The sequence below is a fragment of the Colius striatus genome, chromosome 15, assembly GCF_028858725.1.
Source record: "Colius striatus isolate bColStr4 chromosome 15, bColStr4.1.hap1, whole genome shotgun sequence".
In the NCBI taxonomy this organism is placed as follows: domain Eukaryota; kingdom Metazoa; phylum Chordata; class Aves; order Coliiformes; family Coliidae; genus Colius; species Colius striatus.
Genome location: NC_084773.1, coordinates 616,379 through 638,046, shown reverse-complemented (window position 1 = coordinate 638,046; position 21,668 = coordinate 616,379). Strand labels below are relative to the sequence as shown.

Here is a 21,668-nt window from a genome sequence, read left to right as displayed (position 1 = left end):
GATTTGGCAGAGCAGAAAGCCATTTGCTAAAATTTTCGTCACTCTCATAAAACAATGAAGCAATATAAATACTTCCTCATACCACATTCCTCTGAGCACGGATCTTTGCTGATACACATCTTCCATTCTAAAAATACTTCCTGTTTTACCCTTAGCTGAAATGAATATCCCCTAATCCTTCCCAGGTATAAAATTAAAGTCAAAAGAGAAATGCAATTGAGTCTCAGCAGCGCTTCCAGAATGTGCTGCACTGGCACATGCATTGCAAAAACACATTAGGACATTTTTGACCTTTGGCTCTTTCAAACCTGTTGCGGTAAAGATATAGGTCATTTTGCAACGGGACTTCTCCCTTTAACAGAGTTTAAGTAAAGCATTAAGAATTTCTTCTAAGGTAATTGCCTTTATTCCTGAATATGTGTTAAAGGACTACTCTATAAAACCCTGGGTTGCAGAATTACTCAAAATCTACAAATGGTGTCATAGTCAATAATGTTTTGTCTACCAAAACCCACACGACAACACAATTCCTGCACCAAACAATTTACCACAGGGCCTTGTAAATTCATTTAACAAAGAATTGGAGGTTAAGAAAAGGTAGATTAATCCCAGTGAATATACTGCAGACATGGAAGGAATCATTAAGATGTCATGGCAGAGTCTTTGTTGTTCAAATTAAGTTGCTTTGCTTAGCTAGCCTCAATTTGATGGGGAATCAACAGATGTGATGTTTCACGAGATTCTATAAACATTATGACAACGTTGACTTAAAATTTCAAGGAAGAGGCACTGTAAAAATATTGGTAAAACTTCCTTCAATTCATGAAAGCCCTATCAGAAGAAAAATCTCTTACAGCCATGCCTTGCTGACTTATGGGCAACTCATTTCACTGCATGTGATAACCCCAGACTGCAGCTGTGTTACAACTCATAACAACAAAGTTGATCCACCTTGAGACCAGTTTCTACTTTCCATCTGGCAAACCACACTAAATTTTAAAGGCCAACTGAAAGAGCAACTTTTGCAGGTCAGGCTACTCTCTTTCACTGGTGGCTGACTAGAGTGCTTCCAATTTAGCCTCAAATTTGGCTAAAGATGTCTTTGTAGCTCCACTGGTAAACACATGATTTCATTTTTTTTAAAGATAACCTATCAGGCAATTTTTAAAGTTGTAATTTATATTATGAAATCAGATATATCACTATTGTAAGAAGAAGGAATGCAGGAAAGACATGGCAACTTATTTTCTCCAAATCCAAGCTTTCTTTCATCCACTTATGCTGCTCGTCCAAACCATCATTCAAAACACAGGAGTACACAGATACATCAGTCACTTGCACAGCAGGAAGAAGAAAAAGTTATTCTTTCTCCTGAGCACCCTCTGTCTTTGTTCACCTTTAAATATTTTGTCAGAACACATATTTCCGACAACAAACACGTCCCGAATGTAAGGAGAGCTGTGAAAAGAATTAGAACATAAGAAATACTGAAGAAAATACTTATGACAATATTTTACACAGACTTGGAACTACCATCTGCTCCCATTCTGCTCTGTGAATATTCATAACTGATGGGTCAAACTGTGCAAGTGCACCATCTCATTTACTTCACCAGGACTTTTGCCTGGATTGAGCTCTACCTGAAGCCTATAAACAAACAACTAAAATGGCACTGCAGAGAGATCAAACTAAACCCTTAAAACTATATTGTTCACAACTTGAGTTAAAAAGATAAACTGATTATTAACGTTGTATTTTTATACACAACTCCTTCCTGCATTGAGAAATGTGGATTACTTCTCAATAATCATTGAGGAACCAGAAGTTCCATTAAATTCACTCACTGTTCATTCAAAGCTCTGGCGAACGGTTTTTTGATATGCTACTTCACTTTGATCATATATGAGAAGTGCATTGTAGGCTTAGGATTGCTTTTGTGTACTTTCAAAATAGATGTCATACTATTATCACAGTATTCGTTTTCCCTCATAATGTTGCATTTTACACACCACATAACACACTAGCAGCAACTCCAAGCCACAGGAATAAAAATATCATTACTATAACCAATGCAAAGATATTTTCTCTGTTTTTCAAAACTCACATTTTGTTACCAGTCTGACTTCTCTGATTGGTACATTAACTTCTCTGATTATCTTTTTGCCCCACTGACTCACCCCATCCAGCCCTCCTAGAAGAATGTTAATGAAAGACCCATAGAATCATAGAATGGTGGGGGTTGGAAGGGACCTTTAGAGCTCATCCAGTCCAACCCCCTGCAGAAGCAGGGTCACCTAGATCAGGTCACACAGGAACATGTCCAGGAGGGTCTTGAAGACCTCCAAGGAAGGACCCTCCACAACCCCTCTGGGCAGCCTGTGCCAGGGCTCCCTCACTGAAACAGTGACAGAGTTTTTTCTTATGTTTAAGTGGAACTTTTTGTGTTCCAGCTTCATCCCATCACCCCTTGTCCTGTTGCTGGCTACAATAGAAAAAAGTGCTGCCCCAACCTCCTGACACCCACCCTTTAGATATTTATAAATGTTAATAAGATCTCCAACGCTCTTCTCTTCTCCATCCTTCCAAACTGTAAAAAAACCAACCAACAGAAAACAAAACCCCAAAAATTAAAAAAAAAATCTCCCTCCAAAAAAAACCAACAAAGAAAACCCAAAAAAACCCAAAACATGAAACCACTTTTGAGAGCAGTTGCTTCTGCTTCAATGTGTGAGAGAACATATGCAGATCTTATCTTTTGCCTTGCTGCAGTTTTAATTTTATGTTAGCTGGTTTGGATCATTTTATCTCCAGGCACTGCAAACATCTGTGGGGAAAGCCAAAGGTGAGTTTAGATACTGCCCACAGAATTTTCTCCATTTCACAGTTAGCTGATCACTATTCACTGCTCCCATGGAGCTCCTTCCTTGTTTTTCACCACTGCATTTTTAAAGGATGTTTTTTTCCAAAAAATATCCAAATGACAGTCTCCTGTTTAAGGACTGAAGATTTTCATTTATATACATAGGTGGAGGAGGTATTTAAACTAGCATTTCCCCATCCATTTTACGTAAAGTTGTATCTAAGATGATGCAGGCACTATCAAAATAGCTGTTCAAATGAATCATTTGGGCCAGTTTCCAAGGTCCTGTAACAGATAAGGATTGAACTGCCACTGCAAGAGCTTTGAAAATATAATTAGAGGGCATATTTTGTAAGCACAAAGCAATGAGGAAGAGCAAAAGAAGAAAGAAATATCTAAAAGTTGCTTATTTATAGGATGAAAACTACCCACATTTTTCACAAATTTGATCACAGAAGTACCAAAAGCTTCGTTACACCAAGTTTCTGAAATAGATGGAAGACCATCGTCAAGGTCAAGACTTCGACAGTGAAATCAAAGGATTAAAATGAGACTTCAGACTGAAAACAGCTGAAGCCTTTCAAAAGCTTTAAATCTCACTGTACCTTGGCTGCTGATGAACTCTAACAGCACTTACATGAACAGGGCACTAATATTCACACGTGTGCATGTGCAACAACCCCCAGGGTTTAAAATTCATTTTATGTTCTCAATATTCAAAATGCTGATGATGATTCCAGGAGATTTTATGTTTATATCATTTTTCTTTCACATACAGATTGCAGTAATCTTTTTTTTTCCAGGTTTCTCATCCTTTCTTTTTTTATTCCATTTTTATTTTTTAGCAGTGCATATGAATTCCAATTCCATAAAGGCAAGACAGAACATTCTCTGATCCTTAATAGCCTAACACCTTAACTACTGCAATCTCCTCCTCTTCAGCCTTTGCAAATCCCAATTTGCTATCCCTTAATTCTATTCTAAAACACTAAAATAATTGTTCTGGTTCTTTACTTTGATTGGAGCAAGCTGGGTTTTTTTTTCTCTCCTTTTATTTCTTTCTTTCACATCACATCAAATGACATCTGACTATCAGGGCCTCCATGAGCTGTTAATCTGCAGCTTTGTTCCACAACTGTTTCCTTGATTTATCAGTGTACCAGACTTTTCAACAACTAGAAACCAGTCTTATCTATCCACAAAAGGCAATCTCACTAACCTGTAAAATCCACCAACCAACCTCTATCAAATCTCTCTTCAAAATTAAGTGGTTCTCTGGCAACCACACACAAGCCACTTGTGACCATTATAAACTGTGGTGAAGATGCAATTCCCCACCCAGACAGTCTCCCATGAGCTGGTTACAGAACCGAGAAGTTATCTTGTTAATAAAACTCTTTCCACAAAGAAAGGAACTGTTCCAGCCCAGGAACTATATGTAACTATTTGCCTTTCCTAATTTTCAGGAATGCTACTTCATGGGATTTGAAATAAAGATACAGAGGTAACTAAGATTCAGCACCACCTCTAAGCTCCCAACCTCCCCCAGCATGTGCTTTGTTTCCATTTCATCTCGTCCATAAAGCACACTGACAAGTAGAAATGCATGTACACTTGAAAGAAAAGGGAGGAAAAAGAAGAGTTTAGTTGTTGCAAGTGATGTCTATGCCCATCGGGCAGAGATTTCGCTTCCATTGCAGTGCAGTTCCTCATGCAACACTGACAGATACACTGACAGTGGTGAATCACCCTACTGCAGCAAGCCTGTGTGCCATTTCTCTGGGGATCTGGGGGATGAGGGGAAGAATTCCTCGGCAGTGACAAAAAAAACCCCAAACCACCAAACCAAAATCCCAAAACAAGCACCAAAAACAACTCAAAAACCAGAGCAAGCAAGCAAACAAAATCTATATAAAGCCCCAAAGCACAAACAAATAGAAATCAGCCCCAGCTCATGAGAGAATGGCCAGTGACAAAAGTAACTGGGAGAATTGGGGGCACCATTGAGGTCATAGTTACACAAGTGCCATGGATTCTTCCATAGATAGGTTTCTCCTGCCTAATACAAGCAGTTTATGGAGGCTAACATGGACTCATCTCTCTTCAAGTTGCAATTTCTACCCCAGGTGCTTGGTTAGAGAGAGTAAAGATTAAAATATCAATAAGGAATATAGGAAATTATTCTTTGCTCTTCTTTTCTTTTAAGTAGGCATTACTCCTCAGCAATCACTTTCTCAGCAGCCTCACTGGCAAACATAAGATGAATTACAGTGTTCCAGACAGCAGCGGTTTTACCTACAGTACCGCTTCATCTCTGCAGCTCACACCAGCTGCTCCAACAGAATTTGTCGCAGAGAAACAAAATCATTACTCCTCTTTCCTCCTACACTTTTTCATCTATACATCTGCAGTTGCCAAGTCTCTTTTTTGATGTTGGAAATCCAGTGCAATTTACATTTGCCATCACATATGCACACGCTTCTCTTTGTCACTCCATGGTTTTTATCCTTGTACCAGATGATGTTGACAGAAAGGAGAAACTACCTACTACAGATGAGGTGCTGGACACCTGTTCCTGTGACAAGAAGTTGACATTTTTTTAAACTGAGTATGAAAAATGCATTTAATGGACAAAAGCAAGATGCATATTTGCATGTATAAAGCCAGTAGTTAGTGTAATTTACTGTTCTCTTCTGATCTAGACAGGAGGATTCTTGGTACATTACTACCATGAGGATTTATTAGAGTGGTAAGCCTCTGGTCACATTCTCATTTTTTAAGAGGTCCTCAAAAATACAAGAGCTTCTAAAATAGACACATAAAGTTGTTATGTGAACAAAATGTTCACCAAACTCAGAATAAAAAGTTGGGATTTCTTCTATATTCCAACCTGATTCAGATAAGTCACTCTGCACTGAGCATTGGCAATATCAGTGCTCTTTCTCTTTAAAGGAAGGAAAAAAACCTCACCAGCACAAACCCAAAGCAAAACAAACCCTACGGAGCCCATTCATCCACCACATTCTCTTGTGCTAAATTTAGTACCAGTTCAGTACTGGTACCAGGAACTGGCACCAAGGGGTTTGGGCCAATACAAGCTGGAAGCAGCAATTTTCAGACCTATCAGAGGATTAAGTTTTGCAGGACAAGTGAATGATATGTAAAAATTCCATAACAGCTAATTAAAACCATAACTTGAGGAAGCAGCAAAAAGCTCATAATGAAGAAATATATTCCACCACAGGTGGCAGGAAATTGTAGCTACTGATAACAAGTGCTATGGGGCTTAGGCAAAGAAAGAAAATTAGCATAAGCATGAAGGCAAAGTAGTGATAGCACCACAAAAAAACAGCCTCAGAGCACTCTCCAGAAATCTATCATGAGAATCAAAGGAAAAGTAGTAAGAAATAAATTTGCATTTGCTGTAAGACCTTGCATTTAAACATATTCTCAAATATTTTGTGAGTTTAAGTAGCTGGCTGCAGCCCATGTGTTGCTTGCATAAATAAAAAGCAAAAGCATCACTTCACTCAGTGCTGAAGCACCGACATCTGCAGAGAGATTACTGAGAAATCTAAAATGAGACCTAAGAATAAGTCATTCAGAACATCCAAACAGTGCCAATGAGTGAGAATCCAAAAACTTAAAGCTCTCAGAATACTAGGGAGACAAGCAAGGAACAAAGATGTGAGAATATACGGGTCAAGCCAGAGGACAGTGGCCAGGACTACTAGGGGAAAGTGGACAGAGAAATCTCATTGTCCATCAGCCACAAACTCTTGTCCAGTTTCATTTGCTTTTCTCAAGGACTCTGTGTTGGGGAAAGAAAGGTAGGAAGTACAAATGGATTACCCAACTCTGCCAAAGCTGGCAAGTACCAAATACCTATTCAAGAAAGCTATTTAATATTACTGTTTTGAATGAATTCTCCAGAGGGAAAATGGATAGGATTGAAGTAAGAGACCACTGTATGATCAAACTGAAAGCAAAGAGAGAAGTTATCTATTTTGTTGATGCAAGAGTACACAATTCAGGACATTCAATGGAACTCTAACAGCCACAGATAACTGCAGGCTGAAAATTTAAAGCAGATAAACAAGATCCATGTGCAAAATATACATTCTAGTAATAATAAGGACACAAAAGAATTAGTATTTTGTCTACAAAGAGCTAAGTCTGGTCTCCATAAGGGGTTACACTTGCGGGGCAAATCGAAACAGAGGTGTGAAGAGCACTGCAGTAACTGAGGAGACTTTCCAGCACCCAGCAAAGCAGGAAAACAAAATCATCTGGAAAAATAATCCACTCTGCTGGATAAATCCCATTCACAGTCTGTCCCTAAAAAGAGGAAATTTTAAACCCAGGAATCATGGAGAAGGTGGAAAAAGTAATCAGCAAAGCAGGCTCAGATGGGGTCATGAGAGGAGACTTTCACTCTTCCATGGGATCAAAAGAACTAAACTATGCAAAAAGAAAATGCTTCTCTGCTTTTAAGGGGTAAATTTCTACAATGTAGTACACCCAACATGTCAGGCAAGATTTGCCTCGTAGTCTTTGAGATGCCGTGAATAAAGACAAATGTTAACACGTCTTTGTGAGATTTAGCTTCTACATATTAGCATTTGAATTGTACTCAGCACTCCGTGGTGTCACATGAAGAAAATACCTATTTCTATGCTTTGTATCAGGAGAAACCAGCATAAAAGCATTCATCTGGGCTCTGAGAATTCTAGGAAAAGACAACAGTTGCACCAGTAACAATCCAGTAACATACCTGTAAAATCTGTACCATAAAAGAGCCTGCCCAGGAAAAAAAATCTAAACCAACAAGGAGCAGACTTAATTTCACACTAATGGAGGGCATCTGGTAATTGATTGCAAGCAATTTATTGCTATTATCAAGGATTCTTTCAAAGTGAACAGAAAACTGTCATTTGCAGCTACTCTCCAGAGCAGTTATCTTTACTCAGAAGGAAAATGTGCTAAACAGCACCTGTAAGCCACTGCTGTTATCCCATACAGAGGTAGCCAGGGCAGAAGTTCTGAACAAATGCTTTTCTAAGTGAGATTGAGCAATGTACCACATAAAGGACTCTCACAACATGCAAATAATCGTTTAATTTTGCTCAAATGCCAAACCTCAAGGCAGCTGGTGACAATGAAGCAAATCCACTGTACAAAGAGGAAAGACAAAAGCAAAATTACCGCCCGACTTGCAAAGTGAAAAGATATCATTAACCAAACAATTATCAAATAAATATTACATAAATAATTTCAACTCTAGCTCTAAATTTGTTATCTAAGAATACTCAAAACTGCCAAAATATTTTTAAATCAGAGAAGTATCAAAAGGAATAAGAGAGGAACAATAATTACACCAGTCACCTAGTACTAAAATAGGATTAAAAGAAATTTAAATCTTTCACTTGTGTCCTAATCTATAAAAAAAATTCCATGGAAACTTAATTTCCCTGACATACCAGAGACTACACTGCTCCACTCACACAGCTGCACACAAGTCAGATCATTATAATAGGGTCAGGCTGTCATTTACACTCTCAAGTCAGTGAGGACAGCTACTGAGTAATTGGTTCCATTTTCTCCAGTCACTTGAGCATTTACTGCAGTCTCACCTGATTATTCACTCTTCCTAGCCTTATACAATTTCTTAAAACCATCTGGAGCACAAACACCCACTGTTCTCTTTATCAGACAAAAATGACATGCACACAGTACAGGGAAAAAACCTCAGCCACTTGCCCTGATGGTTTTTGTGATTTTTGAACAGCTCGGTCACACCAAGACAGATGAGGGATATTTAAACCCCAGGGTAACAGTCAATAACTGACATTATATATTAGCTTCATGTTTAATACTTTCACATCCAATTTGAACAGCAGAGACACCAGAATTCAGCAGGAATACATTCCATTTCTTTTCTGTTTAAACAAAAAAATAATCCCTGATTTTTCTTCCATTAAAATGCCATCAGCTTTTTGGTTCCACAGTCATTGCTCAGGAGAGTGGGATACTCACATACTGTGATGTTTAGTCCACCAGATATATGAAAAGAGGTCTGCACAAACCTGGGTAACCTCTGAGGGACAGGTTCCATCACTCACAAAATGGAGATAACAATTCACACTACTTCTAACACATTTCAAGATTCACTGATGAGAAATCCTGTGAAAGGGCTAGATACTGTCTAGTGTTATTCACCTGATCTAAGCTGACCTGCTTTGGCAAGGGGGTTGGAATAGATGATCTGTAAAGGTCCCTTTCAAACCCTACCATTCTATGATTCTATGACCCCACTGAATATACTTATGTTGTAATACTGCCATTACTCACCTTTTAAAATAACATCAAATTGAAATTAAGTCGTAATTGTATGATTTTAAAATGTCACTAACCTCAGACTGTAGGAAATATTAGGGAAGATTGATTTTCAAAGGAGGAAGAGTTCAAATATATTCATAAATATTTATTTAGTTGTGCAAAAAACCATTACTATAGATAACTGAAGGTACAGGTGTACTCTACTCCTGTACAACTTTTCTGGATGAGCATCGTAGTCACATCTAACAAGTAAAAAGAAAATGGAACACACTCCTCCTTCAAAACACATGTGACAATCCCAGGAAAAGAAATAAAAAGAAATAGATAGGTGTGACTGTCATGCCATAAACCAACCTCTGTTGACACATGCAATTGTTTGGGATGAGCTGATAGATAACTTGTGCCCACTGTAGCTTTGCTAAGGACTGTAATGAAGTGAGATTAATAATCTCCCACTTTGTTGTTACAGATACTTTCCTCCAATGGAGATGGAAGAGGTGACAAAAGCATAGTTTACCTGAGGTCATCCTAACTAGTTGAAAAATCAGAAGTTTCAGTGGCTTCACCTGTGCCCTGCATTTACAGGCCAGAGAGGGATACACACCTGGAGCTGCATCTGGTGCTGAAGATGATGCCATTTCCTCAGCTTCTTCACTCTCAGGTATAACCAACGTTTAATTTTAAGGTAGTACAGAAACAACACAGCAGCTCCAAGTATCCTCCTTAACAACTTAGATAAATGTCAGGAACGACAAAACAAAACCATGAAGGTTTTCATATGGGAGTACCTTTAGAAGAGGACAAAAGCTGCAGTCCCCTTTGTGAAGAAATGATCCTTATGTGCCTCACCAGACAAAACCCTAACAAGCTAGTGCTATCTCCTGTTTGATGCTAACTACAGCTTGTGTTAAGATCTAACCAAAAGGGATGCCTTGTCTTCATCACTGGAAACAGGAAGCATCTTACATAAATCCCAGTTGTGGTTCAGAGGTAACTTAAACAACGATGAAATCCAGGTACAGTTAAGACCCATTACATCTTTCCAAACAGTATTTGAGAGGCCAGGGACAGAGAGTTCATTAGAAGGATTGTTTGAGGGTTTTACATGTTGCAAGTACACTAAATTGTGTGGTTGTGCCTGGCAGCTTGCCTTCCACACAGAAATTAAAATCATTGTATCTTGCATTAAGAAATAGAGAAAATTGCACTATTTCAAGTTCTTATTTATCTGGGAAAAAAAAAGGACAAAAACCTAGGGGATGGGTTTTTTTAACAGCTGAATGACTAAGAAAGTTCCCTCTCTAGTAGAGTCTGCCTTAGCTTTTCAGTCTCTTACAGGCATTTAAATGTCTGACTAATAGATTATAGACTACTTGTTTCAAGAGGTGTGGAAACAGAAGCGTACTTTAAATCTCTAGTATTTTGAAAGACAAGCACAAGGTTTGGTCTGCACAGATTACAGCACCTATTAAAGCCTTCATTAAAGCAACAGTGCCAAACTACTGCAGCTGAAGACCTATGTTAGCAAAAAGCAATGCTTAACACACTGCAATAACTTGATGTTACAGTTGCCCACACAATCATTATGACCATGTTTTCACTCTGGTCTCTATTGAAAGAACATAAACACTAAGTAGAATATTTTGATAGAAGTTATATTGGTTTTAGTTAAAAGAGCCTACAAACATTTACACATAGGTGAGAACTATAGGTACACTTATCACCCTAGTGGAAATTCATCTGGAAATCATTAGTGACAAGAGAGCAAATCCTTGAATAATTTCTATCCACAAAAATATTACAGAACTTTTGGAACACATTAAAGTTGTGCAGGTGCCATTTTGTGTAACAAAACACAGTCATTACTTTCAATTTTTAGCATAAAAGCAAATCATCTCAAACAAGTTCATACCATCTTCTTCACAGTAGCTATACAGAACTTAAAGATACATGCTATGGAAAGCTTGCTTAATTACTCATAGAAAACTTGCAAAGCCTTTTTATCTGTGCAGTTGTTATTAATGTCCTTGTGTTTTTCATAATGAGGTTTAAATCTGCTTACTTCTGCACTCATCATAGGAGAGGAAGTGTCCTATAAATGATAGAGCACTCTTGTTATGTTTACTTGCTAAAAAAGAGCAAGTGTGATTCTTTCTGTTTCCTAATAACACACTGACCAATCTCATCACCATGGTGGGAATTTATTTATTGCTGTCATAAAGCAAATTTGCTCAGACATCTATTTGTTATAATAAAAAGACCTGAAAAAGCAGGCTTATATTTCCCTGTACAAAAGTCTATTTAAGAATAAATATTTAGTAATTTTTCTTCACTGGCTCTACTATTTCATACCTCTAAGACTCAAGTCAGTAGGTAGTCAGTGCTATTTCCCCTTTTTTTATAGTAGTTTGAATATTATGCTTCATTTTCCTTTCTTTGTTAATGAACCTTCAGTAACGAGAGGTAATAAATGAAAATACAGATTGTAGGATTATTGCATTCACCCCTTACAAGCCACTTGCTATTCCACAGAAAATCCAGAATAAGTAACAGCTTTTTTCCCTTCACTTAAAGAATAATGCAATTTTCATACATTCAGGGCAAGTTGGGCAACTTCATTTAAACATGGTTATAAAGTTCATCCAGCCTGAGCTGCCTGACTTCTACTGCAGGTTCAACCAAGAAATACTTGAAATAACCTGGTGCTGCCCTACACCTGATAGCACTGCTTGGATTCCTGCTAGTCTGAGTGGAACATCATGTAAATTTGTTGTCTCTAAAATTTAATGATTAAAAAACCCTTCCCACCTAATTACAGGAATGAAAAAGCTCCTCACTGTTACGGCAGAGCATTTTCACAGAACTGGAAAAGGAAAAGATAAGATGCACAGCACACATAACACGATGACGTACATATCAGCACTTCACCTTATCTAATAGTTTCATTTTTAGCTCACACAACATAGTTTATGATATAAAAAAATGTAATGTTTCTGCTGGAATTTTCCTTTATGCATTTCCACACTTATGTTACAGACTAAGGCTGATACTTTATCTGTTCAATTTTATTTTGCACTTAAAACTGAGGGAATGTCTTGTAAAGAAAAAGACCTACAATTGAGAAAATCATTGTTTAAATGAAGTACAAAAGAAGCATTATTGAGTCCAAAATCTTGGGGTCTTGGGGGTGCAGGGAGAATTTATATTTTTACTAGAGCTATTTGTTTGTTTCGGTGACATCAAGTGGCTCTGCAACCTCCTGCATTTACTTTACAGTCCCTGCCTGGGTTTCAGCATTGGCCTTTACATAATACATTATCAATGCAGTCTAAACCACACATTTGTCACATTCACCACTCCTACACTTCATACAACATAATGTAAAGAGAAAGCAGGCTGATCTTTCAAACTCAGGAAAGTTCTCCTTAAATGAAGCTTGGTGAAGGGTCTAGAGATAAATTCTTATTGAGGGAAAGGGAGCTGGGAGTGTTCAGCCTCAAGAAGAGGAAGCTGAGGGGAGACATGATCATTCTCTACAACTATAGAGGTTACAGTGAGGTGGGGGTTGGTCTCTTCTCTCAAGTAATGAGTGATAGGACAAGAGGAAACAGCCTCAAGTTGTGTTAGGGGAAGTTTAGATTGTAGATGAGGAAGAACTTTTTCCCTGAGAGGGTTGTTGGACACTGTCCCAGGCTGCCCAGGGAGGTGTTGGGAGTCCCCAGCCCTAGAGATACTTAAAAGCCATGTAGCCGAGGTATGGAAGGACGTGGGTTAGTGTTGGGCTTGGCAATGTGAAGGCAGTCATTGGACTCAATGATCTTAAAGGTCTTTTCCAACCATAATGATTCTATGACATCAAATCTTAAGTAGCATTGTTACGTGGACGCCACCTCTGATTAGTAGTAAAGCAAATATAGCACTTTTGTTTCCTTGGCTGATGTCATTAAGCCAAAAATCCAGATCTTACTTATCAATTGGACTGGACTTCCTCAGAAATTTTTTAGGACTTCCACAAAGTTACAACAGTTTATTTCTGGGGGGAAAAAAGAAGAAACATACAGTGCTGCCGTGTTGTAAAAACGAATGAGCGCTTCATAAACAGGGTTCCAAGTCACATAACCAGCTGGGTCCTTTCGTGTCGGTTAATCACTTTGGATTTCAAAACTGTAAGAAAGAAAAGAGATAATTAGGCACGACAAACCCCAGAGAATTAAGCAAATTAATAGAACAAACAAGAATTGATCTAAAGGATACCCCACAGGAGAAACAGATGCAAGAGCAAACATCCAGTGTCATAAATAGTTACAGATATTTTCCAGCAAAATAATGTGATTAAAAAGTTCTAACTCTGTGACCAGAGATGTGTATTAATAGCTTGGAACTAAAAGCCTTTCACTCTTGTCCATCTATCAGCAATGCAGCCTTCTGGCCTTTCATATATGTAAATAAATGGTATTTTTCATGCACACAATCTTTTGGAGACTTTTAACTGGTTGTAATTCCTATCATCTTTAAAAATAGCTAACTCTAAAGCTTAAGCACTTCAAGCTGCTCCAGAACAGCTACTCAACATTATTAACATTCAGTACTAAAAGGAGAAATACAGAATATTAACTAGGAGGAATACAAAGAGCTGAAAGTGGTAAGTCTAAGGGCAAGAAACAGGTGAAGAAGGCAGACAGCAAACAAAACATTATGTGTTGCTTTTGGTATCTGCTCCGCTGTCTCACAGAATCACAAAACAGTAGGGGTTGGAAGGGCCCTACAGAGATCATCGAGTCCAACCCCCCACTAAAGCAGGATCCCCTTAGACAGGAGGCACAGGAATGTGTTGAGACAGGTTAGGAAACCTTCTAAGAAGGAGCCTCCACACCCTCCCTGGGCAGCCTGGGCCAGGGCTCCCTCACCTCAACAGCAGTTTTGACTCATGTATCAGTGGAACTACCTGTGGTTCAGCTTCTGCCTGTCACTCCTTGCTCTATCAAAGGGTGCTACAGAAAAAACAGTGATGCTATCCTCTCAACTCTAGTCCTTTAGATATATGTTAGCATTAATAAGGTCCCCCCTCAGTCCTCTCTTCTCTAGGCTGAACTGCAGCCTTTCCTCGTAAGAGAGATGAGATGTTCCATTCCCCTGATCATCTTGGTAGCCTTGTACTGGACTCTCTCTGCTGTTCCTCTTGATCTAGGCAGCCCAGAACTGGACACAGGACAGAGGCCTCACCAGGCCAGAGGAGAGAGAACCTTCCCTGACCTGCTGCCTAAACTCTTCTTGCTGCCCCCAGGCTGCCATTGGCTTCTTGCCCATGAGGGCATGTTGCTGGCTCATGGTCAATTTATTATCAATCAGGACTCCCAAGTCTCTGCAGAGCTGCTCTCCAGCAGGTCATCCCCACCCTGTGCTGGTGCAGGGGGTTGTTCCTTCCCAGAGGCAGGACTCTGCACTTGTCCTTGTTGAACCTCAGCAGGTTCCTCTCTGCCCAACTCTCCAGCCGATAGAGATCCCGCTGAATGGCAGTACAGCCTCTGGGGAATCAGCCAGTGCTCCCAGTTTGGTGCCAGTGGGGAACTTGCTGAGGGTCTTGCACATCATGACTTCATTCTATCTCTACCTTATGCCCAAATGGAAGCTTATCCAAAGACATTTAAGTTTCATATTGCTTAGATTTCTAGTACTTTTTTGATGGGCAATGCCACCCCTTAAATGTTCTTACCATAACTTAGGTAAATTCATGGTTTGCATGATTTGTCTGGGAATTTCAGGGCATGGGTACCACTCCTTCTTGAACTGTTACTCAAATTTATTTTGATGATTAATGTGCCATTACTCAGTGTTCCTAGGCCACACAATATTTCTGGACTTTCTCTTCCCCTGCATCTATAAAAATCTGAGTGGGGAGGAAAACAGAAATGCCAAATGCAAAGGCATGCACAACTTTATACTGCACCCAACATGGGACACTGATGCAATAAAAGAAGACCACACTGAACCTTCACACTAAAACCAAAGAACCTACTTATCAACCAGTCTCAAATTTTGCTCTTAAATTCTTGCCTACAAAAGTATGACTCTTTAGCAGGGTTTTAACCAGGCTTTTACTGCCAGAGCATACCACCAGGTGGCAAGATTGCAAAATAAAGATATTTTTAAAAATAATATCATTCCTCTGATGTTTTCAGTCAGTGCTGTTCCAAGGATCCTTTTGTGGGACATGATTGTTTGTGAGGGTTCTAGGCAGTCTGTAAAATAAAGCATTTTACCATTTCTTCATCACTTTTAATGTTGTCAATCACAATTAAAGCAATTCAATGTAAACCAAAAGTTCTAGTAGAAGAAACAAGCAAATTGTGCTCACAAGCTGTACCTCTCTAAGAAGTTTGGTCTTCCCACAATTTTCCTAGTGCTTCCTTTTTGTCTGATATCCATTTATACCCTTATTGATGGAGTCTAAATTCTTACAGGTCTGCATGGAATCCCATATTAACCTGGGAATACAACTCCACAAGAATGGCCAACAAAATTATTTTGCTAACATAGAAAATATTTTACAGAAAATATACTTAAAATCAGCTAGGGAATTTTTTTCCCATGATCTTTTGTTTTCACAAAATCACAGAATGGTGATGGTTGGAAGGGACCTCTAGAGATTATCTAGTCTAACTCCCCTGACAAAACAGGTCCAACATAGATCAGGAACTCAGAAATGCATCCAGGCAGGTCTTGAACACCTCCAGAGAAGAAGACTCCACACCCTCCCTGGACAGCCTGGGCCAAGGCTCCCTCACCTTACAGTAGTTTTTCCTTACATTTTGTGTTCCAACTTTTGTCCATTGCCCCTTGTCCTGTCACTGAACACTACAGAAAAAAGTGTTGCCTCATCATCTGGACAAACACCTTTGAAATACTTGTAAATATTAATGAGATCCCCCCTCAGTCTCCTCATCTCCAGACTAAACAGCCCCAGGTCCCACAGCCTTTCCTCAGAAGGAAGATGCTCCAGTCCCTTGGTCATCTTGGTGTCCCTGCACTGGCCTCTCTCCAGCAGTTCCCTGTCCCTCTTGAGCTGGGGAGCCCCACTTATACGTTATACCCCAATGATCTATACATCAAGACACAAGCCAGCTGCTTCCAAATCTGCTGTACCAGCAGTAAATGTGTGTTATAGAATTAAGAACTCAATTTAATGGACTAAATATTATATAGAATATTTTCTTTTGCAGTGTCATTTTCATTCAAGCTTTAGGAAACATCAAAGCCATCAGTAACTACTGAGAAATCTATCACCTCAATCTATCACAAATGATGGATCACCCCTAGATCATAAAGGACACGATGTAAGCACACAGTCCAGCATTATGCATTATCTATATACACACAGATACATATATGTGTAAACAAAAGGACATAAAATATTAGTACAGCTTTATCTTCCTGGCAACAAGACAGGTAACCAAGCTGCACAGCTGAACAAGCTGATGAACAACTCTAGTTGTCCCTGAGAACCGCAATACAAAGGAATGACTCTAGAAATAGTTTAGGGATTTTCTCGTTCCATTTGTAGTGTGGCAACTGCTTAACAACATACAGCTGTTTAAAATATTGTCATTATCCCTTGAGCTAGATGAAATTAGGTAGGTGTAAAATAATCAGCATGTCAAGCACATTAAATGTCAAGCATAAATAAGAACCAAAATTGGAATCTCTCAAAGATGCTAGCCCTCCTACAGTTGGGCAAAAAATGGTAACTTCAATAACCACCATCATTTGGGACTTGCATTACACAAAACACATAATTCTTTGCCTTAATGGCATCTTAAATTAAAAATACATATTATCCAAGTCATCAAGAAAACTTCCTGCCCTGAAAAAGATGTTTATTTGTGATTCTTCAGTCCAAAGGCTTCAGGGTACTGGCATTTAAAAACAAAACAAAAACAATAACAACAACAAAAGCATTAAAAACCCAACAGTCTGTCGGAGAAAAAGGGAGGGATGAGTTATACATGAGCCTGTATTACACAGGAGGGCACCAGGAATAACCTGTAAAGTAAAATGCCAAGTTATAAAGCATTCCTTCACCCATTAAAACAAAATAGCTTGCTCAATCCATTTTTAATTCCAAAATTCAATCATCATCAAAATTAAAATCAAGTGCTCTTTCCCCTGTGACTCTACACTAACTAAATATTTTAAAGGAAATGTATCTAAAATCTAAATTAGATTAGAAACTCTTTCAAGAAGGGATTTCCTTTCAATGAAGTTCATAACAGACTAGCAATAGCAAAGCATAGTCTCAGAGCCAGGAACCTAAACTGCGGTTATCTAAAATTAAAGCACTGCAGAAATGTGGAGTAACATGCATTGCTGGATGTTTGATGAAAAACACACAAATGGCATTTTGAGTCTTTAATGAGCTTCTCCTTTATTATTCATGTTTCCTTCCACGTTACCTATTTTTATGGTTCTTCTTCAAAGGATCCAACTGAGAAATTCCATGAAAAGAATGACACTGGCCAAGCCGTGACGCCATCAAAGACAGGGCACATGGCAAGAATGTGTCCCAGAATATTGAGGTATTTACATACTCATTGGAGAAGAGATTCATAACCCTTGGGCAGAGGTAGAATGGAAACTTTAATAATCTCTGCTCATTCCAACTCTACTTAACCCTTTTCATAGAATCATAGAATGGTGGGGCTTGGAAGGTACCTCTAGAGATCATCCAGTCCAACCCCTCTGCCAAAGCAGCTCCCACCTAGGTCAGGTCACACAGGAACGTGTCCAGGTGGGTCTTGAAGACCTCCAAGGAAGGAGCCTCCACACCCTCCCTGGGCAGCCTGGGCCAGGGCTCCCTCACTGAAACACTGAAACAGTGAAACAGTTTTCCCTGTGTTTAAATGGAACCTTCTGTGTTTCAGCTTCATCCCATCACCCCTTGTCCTGTTGCTAGATACAACAGAAAAAAGGGATGTCCCAACCTCCTGACACCCACCATTTAGATATTTGTAACTACTAATGAGTTCCCCCCTCAGTCTCCTCTTCTCCAGACTGAACAGCCCCAGGTCCCACAGCCTTTCCTCAGAAGGAAGATGCTCCAGTCCCCTGATCATCTTGGTGTCCCTGCTCTGGCCTCTCTCCAGCAGTTCCCTGTCCCTCTGGAGCTGGGGAGCCCAGAACTGGACACAGGACTCCAGATGAGTACTTCCTTTCAACCATGAGGTAGCTTTTCTGGGAAAGGCAATTAAAGAAGCAATTGATTGACAGGTGGATCAAGAGAAATTGGACTGAGGTCACCAAACCACTTTGCCTCAGCCATATGTGAAACTGTCAGCCAGCAATCATAATGGAATTTGCTTCATTTGAAATAATGAAGCATCAAGGTTAAAATCCCTCCAAGTAGCCGTGTCCTGACTGCACACTGAGCAAAGAGAAGGAAGAAACATTCAGTAGAGTTGAAACAAGTTTTCCTTTAAAGTGACAGAAAACACCTAGTATCATACCACTACCAGCATCTTTTTTTTCCATGTTCCAGCATTTTTAGGCTACAAGAGAAAACTCCCAAACCCATACAATTCCATAACCAATCTATGGAGTTGGGGAAACAAGTATTTACTACCTTGATTAAGAAATAAAGGTAAATAATTGACTGTTTGGCACCTGCAAACATGCCATTTCCTTTTATGATAGCACTATGATTACCAACATGAAACCTATACTTGCAATACAAAACTAACAAGTACTAAGTATAAAGGTATTAACTGGAGTTAAAATTACATTACAGGATTTGTCCATTTGTCTAATGAAATGGTAAGAAAATACCTAAACTCAGGAGCTATGGATGTAAAGGAAGCCAATGCCATGTAGCTGAACACTTATTCTTGAGGTCTCCATGAAAATAACATTTTTTTCTCTACCTAGAGATTACTGTGAACTAGTCCCAGCCTCAGACAACTGAAGTGTGTGCTCACATTTAAAAAGAAATCAGAATAAAATCCTCTTCAATGTACAAGAACGCTCTCTAAAGCACTTACTCGAGAAAAAGAAACCTTGCTTAGAGTACATATACCTGATTCATTTCAGGAATCCAAACAAAAATAACAAGAGTGCCACCTATCCTTCATTATGAAGAACAGAACTTCCCGAGGACCAACCCTGCTTAAGAAAACCTTGTGCAATGAAGCCTGGCAGTTAGGAACACCTCAGAAGAATCCTGGTTAAAAAAAATGGAACAGAAAGGAGCATTGCATGTAAAAGCAGGATGAAAGAGAAACAGAGGAGGAGGCTTTGGGAAAAAAAATACACGTATCTGTTAGGTATCCAGAGAGTAAAATCCCAAAAGATTAAACCCCAGCAAAGCTGAAGATATTTTAAACCTCCCAAAGGCATTTTGGGCTTCATTAATGATTTTGTAAAAATAGGTTTGTGTGTAACACACAGCTAGTAAAATTTGTCTACAACAAGCTGCTGTACACCAGCAGCAAGTGTTAATTAATAGGAGAAAGGGAAGATGATTGCAGTGCAGACAGAGTGGGGGTGGTGGCAGGGTGGTTCATTGTCAGGTTTTTAAGATTAGAGTGGATATCCCATTAATGCAGACTGCTGATCTTGGCACATTTATCAGCAAAACGAGACAAGTAATTAAATCTGGAAATAAACACATAGAGAAACACTCTTTAGCAAGGAAGAAAGCCAGCTTTCCTTTTTTGTAAAGGGAAGTCACACTTCACAAATCTCCTGTGTGCAACATGCATGAGGCAGAGTCGGGTGCATCTATGTATTTGGATATGTTAAAACCCAATAGATGTTTGTGGGCCTCTGAAATGCCTTCCTTGAAGAGAGTCACATGAAAATTAAGTGACTACAAGATGCAGAGTGATAATAAGTGCTCAGCTCTCCCTGCTGCAGCAGAGCACTTCAGAGAGCTGTGCCATAACTTGGAAGCTCCCCGTATTCAAATGTTAACCAGAAAAGGGAAAGGGCAATGACGTGGCAAAGCCAAATGAAGGTGCAAAGTTATTCATGCTAAAATGATCACAGTTAACCATGAAGTGCAAAAAGACCTTTCAAGGCTCTGCAACTGGACACTGAAGTGTCAGATGAACTTCGACACAGGTACCCATGGCATGGTGCACGTATGAAAAACAGTCCTCACATTAGTGCTCAAATGGATGACCTCGAAGCTAATCATTTCCATACAGAGGTTTTGGGATGACTGGGGATAGTTTGCCCTGCCTGAGACAGCATCCTTTACATTTTCACATGCGAGATCTTAGGACACAACCCCACACAGCAGAAATCATATGTCCACCCTTAAACACCAACCTGTTTAATAATGGAGGCAAAATCCTAGAGAAGATTCCTTGAATATAGGGAAGGGGTAGGGGGAGGAGAGGAGAGGAGAGGAGAGGAGAGGAGAGGAGAGGAGAGGAGAGGAGAGGAGAGGAGAGGAGAGGAGAGGAGAGGAGAGGAGAGGAGAGGAGAGGAGAGGAGAGGAGAGGAGAGGAGAGGAAAGGAAAGGAAAGGAAAGGAAAGGAAAGGAAAGGAAAGGAAAGGAAAGGAAAGGAAAGGAAAGGAAAGGAAAGGAAAGGAAAGGAAAGGAAAGGAAAGGAAAGGAAAGGAAAGGAAAGGAAAGGAAAGGAAAGGAAAGGAAAGGAAAGGAAAGGAAAGGAAAGGAAAGGGAAAGAAGCTTTGTTTCTGAGCTCCTAGTGAATGCCAAAAGCCCAAGGAAAGGGCAGGGAGGCTGGAATCCAGCCTCCACCTCATACATAGATGCACATGACAGATTCATCATTTCCTGCATTTTACAAAGTTACTAAATCTTCTTTGAGGAATAGATGGGTCACTTTTTGGCTCTCCATGCATCACAAGCATTCACAAGGGAGTGCCTTAGACTTTTTCCTAGTTGTAACCACCTGCACTGTGTGACAAACTTAACTCGGGATTCAAAAACCAAATCACACCAAAAATTGCAGCTGCTGTTTGAGGTAAAAATCAGAGCTTTACCAGCAGAGCTTTACAGGTGAATAAACTGTTAATCACTTAATAGTATCAGTCCCTGGGTGGGAGTGCTATTTGTACTTTCTCAGAAGTTATCTGCTTTGTGACAGCAAAATCTGTTACATCCAGCTCACATTTACCTTAAATTCTTTACACAAACCTGCAATTTGAAGTGATTTATAGAAGCCCATCATGCAGCAGGAGCCACATGTCTAAAGGCACTGTTTGATCAGAGTAGTTGCTGTCAGTATTACTAAAGAACTATTTAAGTTGCCATCTGCACCAGTATTTTAAAGCACTTTTTAATCCAACTTCATGCTTGGATGAAATGAACAGTTTGAATATAGAATTCTGGTTTAAATGATAATATTTTTTCCTTGGCATTGACTTGCTTTTGGAACCTGCATTAGCCTTCATTCTTGGTGTGACTGAAGTGGAACTGATCTATGATAATGCCATAAGTACTGCAGCA

General features: G+C 39.4%; 1 protein-coding gene across 4 annotated transcripts in view; it reads right to left on the bottom strand.

Moving 5' to 3' along the window:
* Positions 1–21,668, bottom strand: part of ATP2B2 (ATPase plasma membrane Ca2+ transporting 2) — a 447,770-nt gene that overhangs the window by 277,346 nt on the left and 148,756 nt on the right. For all 4 annotated transcript variants that reach the window (XM_062007951.1, XM_062007952.1, XM_062007953.1 and 1 more), the window contains exon 3: positions 13,259–13,363. The gene's annotated coding sequence lies outside the window, so the exon portion shown is untranslated. The remainder of the gene's footprint in view (positions 1–13,258; positions 13,364–21,668) is intronic.